Here is a 9,584-nt window from a genome sequence, read left to right on the forward strand (position 1 = left end):
TCTCTCCCTCGCGCATACTAATAAAATCAATTGACACGATAGTAAGACCGCAGTTCATTTGGAGATTTTTAGAGATTAGAGACTCAATGAACAACATCTCAACACTATTATAAAGGCCGGTCTCGCGATTGACATCAGGTTTAAGTTCGCCCACAAGCCGTGCGAGTTATTCGTGTACTGCAGTTTGGCTGGTGGTTATGTATGTTGCCCGCATACCGCCTCCCATGGCCGAAACTGGTATTACGACACCAGTCGGGCCGGCGCTAGTAATTTAGCATGCTAATTTAGGTTTATATCTCGGCAGCACTATAACTTGTCAATTTTTTAATGACATCATTGCACTTATTTCTTCTCATTCTTTTGATGCGTGTAGCTTATTTTTTGGATAATTGTACCTCAATTTTTACATAGGGCACCTTTAAGTACACAATTTTATAACCACCCATTGTATAGGCCTATTTATGAGATTTGTTTTTCTAAATAACCAATGCAAATGTAGATAATGGATACAAATGGTTACATGCAAATTGGAAGATATTTAGATGGAAACCGTTACAATATTTTTGATTGAAAATTTACAGTAGGCCTACACACTTAACCGAGTCCAATCTATCAAATAATGTGACTAAGTTGCGTACCCTATTAATTGTATCAGTGTAAGCCATGAGGACACAAATGGGGTGCAAATGGCACCATTTCCAGAGAATGTCTCACAGAAAACAGATAAATAGAGCGGTTTGTGTACAACATAAAATATGATTATATTGTAAAATGGGATGTTCAAAGCCATTAGCGAGCGCTGTCACACGTGAGAGGTGAACACGTTTGGCACGGTTCCTCCTGTAGCTCCTGCCATGTGCTGAATACACAGACAACACAGGACAGACGGTGCTATATGGATCTGTCCTTCAGGATCTGGGTACTTTAGTTCGCAAGAGTGTGAGATGTGTCTTCATGTGAACACCCCACCACCCTTTCACACACGTGACTGAGAGAATAGCCACCTCACTAGGCACCCTCAGGGGTTGTTATTTAAAACGTTATCTTGCTGTCGGTTTGGCTTCAGAGCATTTTTTAGACAATTAAATGCCCAATGTGAGGGATAACAAATAATTAGGTATCTGCTCTCATTTTATAAAATGTAAAAATTTTCAGGTTAGTTTCATGCACCCAAAAATCTAAATTTCATTAGAATAAAATACTCACACTCGTAACAAACCCATACGACTGGAACACAAAGGAAGATATTATTTAATTAAGCTTTTTCTCTTTTTTATAAGCTGATTTATAGACGGCGAATGCTCCAGCTGGCGAGAGTAAACTGTGCTTGAGCTGTCTGGATCTGACATGTCGAGAGAAGTGCTTGATTTCATCGAAGGAGGAAATAAGCAGTCTGTTCTTCTAGAGAGACTGTCTTTCCACAGCTCTATCAACGAGTACAGCGCACGCTCTTTTTTTATCCAATTGAATATGAAAAATGTGAGGACACTTTTAAAGCACTCTAAGGTATTGTAAGGTACTTCAGACGGGAAATGATGTTGGTATCGTTGACTTCACGTTTCACATTACCATGCAATATGTGCTTCAATACTTCATTTCTATTGGATGTCTCGCACTATAAGCGGAAAGCGCATGGAGACTCAACAATAATTAAATGAGCACAATCTCTTTTCCAAACATCTCCAAAAATCAAGTGCACACACTCATTCTCTGATATTACCACAGCACTGAATACAGCAGTAATCCAGCGCACGGGGAAAGGGATTGATGTCCAACACTAAATGTAATCGCATTTTCTGTCTCCATTGTTGTGTTTTTGCTTTCAGGATGGTCTGAAAGGGAAATGGGGGAAAGGGGGGAATGGCTTAAAGATGTGTGATCTATTCACAGAATGGTGTGTGAACACTCATGTCCGCCTATAACATCTTTAAAGAGAAACAGCATTTGGCTGTCAGTCAATAAATGGGAAAACAAAGTAACTCGCGTTACATGTTTGAAAAGTATCTCAGATATTTTGTGGTAAATTTAAATGTAATGTGTTGCTTTACTAGCTACTTGAAAAAGGTAATCTGATTACTTAAAGGGATAGTTCACTTTGAAATTAATTTTTGGTATGTTTTAGCTTACCTCAAGGGCATCCAAGATGTAGGTGTCTTTGTTTCCGCTGTGGTTTCAATTTTGATATTTTTAGGTCAAACCGTTCTTGTCTGTCAGTCATATAATGCAGGTCTATGGTCACTTCCTCAAAGAGCATGCACAGAGAAGTCCAAACATGATTTAATGACTCGTAAATGAAAGTACACATTGATGGCCTAAGACACGAAACGAGCGGTTTGTGTGAGAAAACTAACAGTATTTATATCGTTTTTACCTTTTGTAACCACAGCCACGTCCAAGTGATCTGAGGGCGCCGGCGCTTCGGTCTGCGCAAGCGCCGGAAAGCGCCGGAAGTGATCTCTCGTGCGTGTACATTGTTTACACAGAGATTTCGGAAGTGCTACCTGTCATTGTGAAGATCTAAACATATTTAGATATACAGGAAATCGCAATGGAAGACGATTTCGATATATCAACAGACAACATTGAATTTTTTCGCAACCGTGCAAGAGATCACTTCCGTAAATAGTAAATAGTGACAGAATTTTTTTTTGGGGGGGTAAACTATACATTTAAACCAGTTTAATTAGAAAACCAGCTTGGAATTATTATACTTTTGGAAGAGAGCAATCATTATCTTTATCATGAAGGGGAAATCAATGCAATGTCACAAAATATGAGGTACTGAGTTGTGATTGGGGGAAAGTATGCATCTGTCATTAGAGCTGTTGTCTAATAGGGCTGCTTTAAAGCTGAAATTGAATTTGTTTCATTAATGATGAATTTTGCAACATTGACTGTTATTTTCCTGTCCATTACTGCGAAAGCTGCTTTGAAACAATCTGTTTTGAATAAAGCGATATATACGTAAATAAATGTGACCTGAAACACAAAATACATAAAGTCTGAATGCCTTGACATTTGTGAAAGCATCTGAAAGCTACGCCGCCGACCATCTGCCGCTGACAGGTTTGCTGTGTGAATGCCAAAGCCGCTGAACTGCTGTGCTTTAAAGACTGAGAAGCCTTTGAACGGCATATTGTGACACAGTGAGAGATGAGGCACAGTGAGCAGGGGACAAACACAGCCGTCAGGACTCAGGAGAGCAGGGCGCCACCTTCTGGTGGACAGAAACACTGCAGGACAGGCCTCAGTGGAGGAAACACCGAGATGGATTACTTCAAGACAAATATTGCCAATCATAATAATGCTCTAAACAACTAATGCAAAGGTTCAATAAAGCAGCACATAACCGATGATTTTTTTGTTTGTTTGTTGCAAGAATCAAACAGATATAAACATTATTGATCTGATCTAATTTAAAAAATAAACGCAATCTCTTCTCATGACTCATAGTCTTGTGTCTTGTCATGACTCACTGCAGATGGGGAGGTAAAAGCACTGAACATCATGATCTTTCCCCTGAATTACAGTCTGGATGAGTCAACACAGCCACATTTAGAGCCAGTCTGCAGATATTGGTCAGTTGGATTTGACGCTTGATTCTCAGCTGGCGTCATTCAATTTTACCCTCAGATATCGGCCGGGGAAGAGCAATCAGAACGCGGATGCTCTTTCTCGTCAGTATCTGGAACGTTTCACCGTCGGGACGGAGGTCCCCGCATTGGGCGCATTGACCAGCCTTGGTCTGACGCCTGTCATAGAGGGCCAGGGAGGTGGTGTTCTTTGGTGGCTTTACCGGGGCGTACACCTCAGGATCTAAGTTCGCTTCAGGAAGCTGACCCAGTCATTGGACCTGTGAAGAAGTACTATCAAGAAGGGCGACAGCCAGGGGCAGCGGAGCGTGAAGAGTTGCCCAAATCCAGCAGAGCCCTGCTCCAACACTGGGACCGCCTAGTCGACGAGGAAGGAGTTCTTTATCGCCTGATTCATGCAACAGGGGGAGGTCCGGAGACTCTCCAGCTATTGCTGCCCCAGTGCCTGCAAGCAGAAGTTCTACGGAGTGTCCACGACGAGAAAGGGCACCAAGGCACGGAGAGAACACTCCAGCTACTCCGGAATCGATGTTTTTGGCCCAGTATGACTAAAGATGCTGAACAGTGGTGCCAGCGATGCGTTGTGGGGAAGGCTGTCCAGCCCAAAGTCCGTACATATAGGATCACGATGCAAGCCACTCGACCAAATGAAATCTTGGCTCTTGACTTTACTCTGCTAGAGCCGGCTAGTGATGGAAGAGAGAATGTCCTGAACCTCACAGACATATTCACGAAGTACTCGCAGGCTGTCCCTACTAAAGACCAAAAAGCGCACACGGTGGCCAGGGCTTTGGAGCAGCAATGGTTCCATAGGTTTGGTCCCCCAGCTCGTATACACTCCGATTGGGGACGAAACTTTGAGAGCCTCTTGATCCGGCAACTGTGTCAGATGTACGGTATACAAAAGAGCCGCACCACTCCGTCCCACCCTCAAGGTAATGCCCAATGCGGGCGGTTCAACCGCACACTCCACGACTTGCTGCGCACCCTACCCGAGACAGAGAAGCGTCGTTGGCCACACCATCTGCCTCAGCTCACCTTTGCCTATAATGTTACCCCTCACCAGACCACAGGGCATACCCCATATTATCTGATGTTTGGCCACCATCCAAGACTGCCAGTTGATTTCTTGCTTGGTACCAGGGAGGCTGTCCCAGACATCAACACCCTAGAAGAGTGGGTTGAAAAACACCAGCAAAGCATCAGGATGGCTCACGTAACAGGATGAACACGTCAGAAAGAGATCAGAAGAAGTGGCCCTCAGGCGGAACCAGAGCCATAATGATCAGGTGAATGATGCCGGGTTCCAAGAAGGGGATTTGATCTATCTGCGGAACTAAAATCCAGGACTACTGGAACTCTGTAGCCTATCGAGTTGTGCGCTGCCCTTCTGGAGCAGGAGCCCTATACACGGTGATCCCTGCAGATGCGGGTGGATCTGTTCGACAGGTGCATCCGTCAGGACTGCATCGTTCTGAGATGCGCGGCGTCCCTGCGGGATTGAGGCCCGGGCCTGGTCGTTTCCCTGGTCCAGCTCGGGAAGAGGAGACCTCCAAAGGCCCTCCTGTTGGTGACGATGGTTATGCCCGGGACGTGATCATTTGGTATGGTGCTGAACAAGAGCCCCAAGCTGCACCTGCTTCAACCGGCACTTCAGCGTTGGAGGAAATTGACATTGAAGATACAGCTGAGGTGCCTGAGGACAACAGTGGCCATGCGCCGTTCAGCGAGGTCTACGGCAGGGCAACATTCCAATCCTTACCATCTACCCAGGTCGACTAGGGGCATAAATTATGGTCCATCAGAAATAGAGGATGAAGACTCCCGGACATGAGGTGTCATCGTCGGGCCGCCGATTCATTTAGAGGGGGTGGATTGTAGCCTGTGGGTTTGAGACGTTCTTTGTTTCTCTCTCTCATCTCTCTCCTTCACTCCCCCCCCGTGTTGCTACGGTACCTAATGTGGCTGGGAGTGGTTAGAAATTGAGAGCAGGCAGGTATATAGGCACCTGGGGTCCTCATGGCGGGAGTCATACATTGTAGCTAGCTGCTAACGGGTTGAGTGCAGCAGTGTTCCGGGGTGCTGTTTGTAGCGCAAGGTGTTGTGAGTGACTGCCAACAGCACTATTGTTTGTGTGTGTATGCTTCCGAAACATATTGGAATGCCTAGATTGATGAACACAGAGGAGCGTTTCGTGACCCTGCTGAAATTGTGAAGCGCCGAAACACTGTCTACCCACGCAATCGTTAGACGGCAGGCAGAGGCTACAGCCAATCCATTGTCGGCTGCTGTTCTCTTGAATTTGTTTAAATGTGTATGAATGTGCATGTGCTGCTTTTTAGACGCTTTTCGGTAATGTTTATTTCTCTTTTTTTCCCCCGCTAACCGGTGGGTTGTAAGAGATTTGTGTTAGTGAACCAATTGTGACCACTGGCTAGCGATTTCTTCTTTTCTGATTTGTTGTTGGTTTTATCACTCTCCCCAGTAATAGTCTTGGGGTGGATTGGGCCCATAGGAAAGACTAGCGCACCAGGTTCTAGCCTAGTTTCCTTAGTGCTTCACCCTTTTTGGAACCAATGTGTGCAGTGTAATGCTGTGACGTGTGCACCTTTTAGAAATGGCTCAAAGAGCATGATTGCTGTGATTGTGTAGGCTAAGTTTGTAGTGTTGGTTCTACCTTAAGGGTGTGCCTTAGTTCACGTGTGGGATTGAAACCTAGGCCTGGGCAAGCTTGTAATCCGGTGGCCCACCCTCCTATGGCTTATCCCTATGTCAAATGATGTATGTTCGTGTTATTTATTGATAACCAAAAGCGACTCATTTTTAACTGAAACAAAAATAAAGATTGTATTTTTTTTTTACTTTGTTAATCCAAGACTGTGCATGCTTTTTGTCGCAACATAGTCCCCTTGCTCTTACTAGTCCTGTTCAAGGGGTGGCGTAGTTAGCACTGCCATAGCCCTACGGGGGGGCTACATATATTTTAAAGGTGCAGTGTGGGATTTTTAGCGGCATCTAGTCGTGACAATTGCAAATTGCAAACAGCAAGTCACTCGCGGCCTATCCCTCGGTTTTCAAACTCGAATGAGAAGCTACGGTGGCCGACGTAAGACAAAATATGTCGTCGTCTGAGTCTGAGTCAGCAGCAGAGAGTAGTAAGTCAAGCAATGAGGTTTCTTTAGCGCTGTTTGTTCGCTTTCGGCTACGGTAGAAACATACCTTCAGACCTTCATAGAAGGGGATTCCCGCGTCTATGTAGATATAAATGTCTCATTCTAAGGTAATGAAAACATAACGGTTCATTAAGTAAGGTCTTTATACACCACTGAAAACATAGTTATGGATTTTATATTGCATTTCTGTCAATAGATCCTCAGAAATATTACACAATGCACCTTACATAATATAATAGTAATCAGCTGATTGTCTCACAAATGTAACCAGCACATTCTCGCCACACAGCAAACCCATAATACAGCGAGGGAGAAGAACCACATGAAACTATGCAACAATATATTTTTTCTAACAGGGTAGTAAAAGTTTAGCTGGCTAATATGAGCTGTTACTGTGGCTGAGCCTTGTTTAAACTCGACGCGTCCGCATGAGCCCAAAGGTGCGTGCGGCAAAAATGACGCGATTGTGACAGCGCGCGCGCCTCCGCATCCCCTAGACACCACTTACTACACACAAAGGCTTTTTTCTCTGATTTTGGAAACTCGATCGACTTAAAATGCTTCCAAGATCGACGGGTTGGTGATTCCTGTAACTGTTTTACGGTCAATGACAAGAGTAGCCTACTAATCAGCTGTCTCACGAACGTAACCAGCACATTTATCCCCACATAGCAAAGCCATAACACAGCAAGGGAGAAGAATTAAGTTACATGAAACAATCCAACTACATATTTACACCACTGACAAGGGAAAAGTCACTACTCACGGTGTTTATGACTAGCTTCTTCTAGCTTCCTGCGGCTTCTCTTTCAATGTAGTGACGAAACGCGCTCTGTAACACTGTTTGTTCGCTGTCGGCTACGGTAGAAACATGACGTCACAATATGGCGGCCTTCATAGAAGGGGTTTCCCGCGCCTATGTAGATATAAATGCCTCATTCTAAGGTAATAAAAACATTACGGTTTATTAAGTAAGTTCTTTATACACCACTGAACACATAGTTATGGATGTCATATTGCATTTCTGTTAATAGATACTCAAAAATGTTACACATTGCACCTTTAAAAATCATCGTCTGACTGACACATTTAAGATTGAGATTGCTTCTTAAGATTGAGAAAAAAGAGTGAGAACTCTGCTCAGTCGGATCATGTTTCCACAGCAGATACTGTAGTATTTCTGTCAGGACTTTTGCTTTCATCATGATAGGGAGAAACAGGCTGTGTTTTCTTGTCAAATGTTATCTGTTCTGACACCTTTGAAGACATTTCAGCCTTTTTGCCATTTTCCAATGAGAACCAATACATTCTGGCATAAAACTCGGTTCAGAGTAGCCCATGTTGTTTTGAAGAATATTGAAACATGATAGAAAATCTCATCCATCAATCTTGAAGGATATAAAGTAACGCATGTGCAAATATGCAGCTTTACAGCATTAGCATACTGTATCTATCAGCAGTATTTCAAAGCTACCAACAATTTATGAATTTCATCAAACCTGGATCATATTTCAGCCCGAAAAGAAACAAAAGAAATACATTATTGTCTGCCTATTTCTGGCATCGAGACATTATTTTCATGATAATACCATATATTGTCATTATCTTAAGGCAAAAAAACAACAACCCCCAAACCAAAAAACTAATTCTCAGTATAATGTGGAAAGAAAAACAGCAATATATTTAATAATATAATATAATACATCATGGAGGCATTTGTTGACTTAAATATTGGATACATTTTTTTTTTTTTTGTAAAAAAGTTAACATGAATATGCTTTCGCTGGTATGAAGCAGAAGCTCTGTTCCTAACAAAACTCACACATTGTCTATGTTAAAGAGCATGTAATGCATCTGAGTTCAGTCTCTGTGGGTGTTTGCAGTGTTCATTGTTGTTTTAAGTACAGAACAAGGCTAGACTTTTGCTTCAGATTCATACAAAGACACATAAAACAATTTCTAGTCTGAGAATTATGTTCTATTCTGATATTCGTTGTTCTAAGTATAGGCACAACATGACAAGTTTCAGGTGTCGAGTGATATTTCTGTTCTCACAAAGCCTCGAAATCACAGTCAAATAGAGCAAATCTGATGTTTCAAACACAGCTGATTGTATCAGGGCTTTGGACCAATGATGTTTTACTGTGGGCGGGGCCAACAAGATGTTTTGTCATACAATGCTGCAGGATTTATGTTCACACATACAGTGATTTCATCAGCTCATCGAGTGGCAGTATATTTGGCCGTTCCTCTTTAGAAGGGTGTATGTATATTGTAAATGTTATTTATACATAGGCTATAACTGCATAATGCATAAAGTGCATTATTCGTCATATAACCCCTTAAGTTGCACCGCCATAGGTATTACATATTTAAACAATATTATTGTTTGCATGAACCAAAATGGCTCAATTCGCCTAAACGATTACTGCCAGTTTTCCCTTTCAAAAGGATCCTTTAAGGTACCAATCTGCCCCCTTAAGGGGTAAATAAAGTACAAAGGTGTACCTTTTCTGAGTGTACAGAACAGTGAAATCGCTCCTTTCCTCTATCTCACACCAGACAAATCGCATGTGCTCTAGTGCCTTCACTCCTAGGTGTGTTTGTCAATTGTCATTTGCATAAATCTAAACTCTCCTGGACACGCCCACATCACATCACGTTGCCTGATGCCCGCTTGATTTGGGAAATCACCAATTTTCATTGAAAATGAGTGATTCTGGTCACTTTGTCACTGTAAATCACTATATGTGTGAACAGAGATCGCTTGAAGAGATCGCTTGACACTGCTGTACTAAATGACTAAGTCATTTCTACA

Source organism: Rhinichthys klamathensis, unplaced genomic scaffold, assembly GCF_029890125.1.
Source record: "Rhinichthys klamathensis goyatoka isolate OS25496 unplaced genomic scaffold, OSU_Roscu_1.1 h1tg000484l_1, whole genome shotgun sequence".
NCBI classification, from domain to species: domain Eukaryota; kingdom Metazoa; phylum Chordata; class Actinopteri; order Cypriniformes; family Leuciscidae; genus Rhinichthys; species Rhinichthys klamathensis.